We start from the raw sequence: 2294 nt of genomic DNA, 5'->3' as shown, positions 1-2294 counted from the left end.
CCAGCAGTTTAATCATGGAAAACAGTTGGGAAGCTTTGCAATCTTCTAATAATGTCTCATTAACCAAAAATACACTCTTTGTTAACATAACACTTACTGAGAAAATGATAGTACACCAGTGTAATTAGCATTTAACAACAACCCTCAACATATAAGAGGTCTTATAACTCAACTATTCACAGTACAACCTTTGCCACTGTACCCCTCTCTATCCTGCATGGTGAAATTGCATGCAAGAGCATTTCCATGACAAAAATGTGCCCTCTAGCTCTTCTTTCATTCCTGTCTGATCAGTCACACAGCCTCACTCAGGCAGATTGCACAAAACTCTTGAGCCAGAGACAATATATTTTTATTAGAGCAACTAAATAGCAGCAAAAAAATCTTCTTTGCAAACTTCTGGGCACATACACCCTTCTTCAGGCTGAGGAGAATTCAAAGTGCTCCTAGGTAGAAAAGAAACTCCATTCTGCATCAGGAATGTAGAGGGTAGAAGTTTTCAGGCAGACTATGCACTCCTCGGGACCCCCACTGACATCAATGCAGGGGCTGCCCACACCACAGAATCAAGGCCGTACTCACTGCCTACGTATAACCCTCCCACTCAAGCCCAAGCCCAGCTCTCCCTACCACAGGCTAAAAAGAGTCCCTTAATTGTTCTTTCTGTTTGATTACTGAGAAGCATTCAACTATTACACAGAGGGAGATCATATTTATTAATTTCTGTATCTCCAACTCTGGGCACCAAAGAAAAAAAAATGTATACAAGTGACAAGGACCCTCAATGAGAGTAGTTTAAAATGAGGAGATTCAAAGCAATTATCTCTGGGTTATTTTTCTGTGCCTTTCAGAATCATATTTTCCTGCACAACCAGGGGTACCAGAGACTTCAGTTAGTTTTTAAACACGTAAATTCAAATCCTCAGAAAATAAAGTGACCCCAGGGCTGGGATTGTAAAAAGAATCCAGAACAAATATTGCAAGACTGACAATGCCATGAAATAGGTAATATCGTGATATAGTTGGACAAAGGATTGCACATAGAGTTTTAGGGGAAGTGGGGGTGGAATTGGACTCCAAAAGATTTGTTTATCTCAGCTATTCATGAGACCACTCTACGCATAAAAGTATTTCCATACCACAACTTATATTTAAAAAAGGCCACTGGAAATTTAAAACTGATTTTAATGTAGGTAAATTTCCCAAAATCCAGGCTGGCAGTGTTTTTCCCAAATGTCAACTCCTTTGTACAGTCAATTGAACCAAACATTAATGTAGCAGAAAAACTCAGACACAAGGCAGCTGACACCATCTGAAATAGATGCCCGGCTTTCCTTGCTTAGACAGAATGTAAAACGGCAGCTCAGCTTTTATGCACACATTTGCTTGCTGCCTGGTTCAGGAATGTTTAATTAAGTATAAACACAGTGTTGACATCCACCATATGATTCATTTAGCAAGCAAACGGCTTTGCTTTAATATATGGTGCTTGAACAAGTAGACCACAATGCAAAATAATTACAGCAGCATGGCTGCAGTGGAAATGAATTTAAATGAACAGTGATTAATGCTGCACAAATAATAACAGCACGTATGGCTCACAGCAGCTTGCATCTTCAAAGTGCTCTGCAAACCAGTCCTTTATATATGAGACATCACTTTCCTCAAACACAGACAGCCACGTCAGTTTGAAGATTAGGCTTTTAAGATAAGATAATGCTACACTTGGATTTGGAAGCCTACCTTGTAGCAAGTGAAAAAAACTGGATTACTCCGGGAGCACTCACCTGCTGCTCCAGTGTTCAGCACGTGCAGCTGGGCTCCAGGGTCAACTTTTGTAGGAAAGACGAGGCATGATACATGGAGAAAAAGAGACACACTGGAAAGAAAGCCTTCGTGGCTCAGAGGCAAACTGCACAACAGACAATGGGCGAAGGTCAAAGGACGTCATTCTCTAATGGCAAAGGTTCTCAAGCCAAGCCCCTCCTTTCAGCCACCAGGCTGTCATACATGCGACACTGACAAGCAACCCCAAACTCGAGTGTCACACCCACCTCCCAGCTGCCCAGCCTTGCCTCCTTCCTCATGAACAGGTCCCTGTCAAGCCATACCTTCCCCGTTAGGCCAAACTTTCCCCTCCCAAATGGCACAAGTCATGCCATTTAGCATTTCTGTAACCCTTTCCAGGGAAAGGTTCCAGAGCAGTCTCTCAGCCCAACTGGGAAAATTTCTGATTTCCAGGAACAAGCTCTCTAACAGAACAGGGACTAAAACAAGAAAATGTGTACAGAGAT

At 42.1% G+C, this 2294-nt stretch overlaps 1 protein-coding gene across 1 annotated transcript in view; it reads right to left on the bottom strand.

Moving 5' to 3' along the window:
- GHR (growth hormone receptor) overlaps positions 1 to 1918 on the bottom strand; it is a 176812-nt gene extending 174894 nt beyond the window's left edge. Inside the window, exon 1 of the mRNA XM_019532011.1 lies at positions 1788 to 1918. The gene's annotated coding sequence lies outside the window, so the exon portion shown is untranslated. The remainder of the gene's footprint in view (positions 1 to 1787) is intronic.
- Positions 1919 to 2294: the final 376 nt, after the last annotated feature.

The sequence above is a fragment of the Crocodylus porosus genome, unplaced genomic scaffold, assembly GCF_001723895.1.
Source record: "Crocodylus porosus isolate Cpor-Errol unplaced genomic scaffold, CroPor_comp1, whole genome shotgun sequence".
In the NCBI taxonomy this organism is placed as follows: Eukaryota; Metazoa; Chordata; order Crocodylia; family Crocodylidae; genus Crocodylus; species Crocodylus porosus.
Note: the sequence above shows the minus strand (reverse complement) of the source record. Positions and strands in the feature narration are given on the sequence as shown.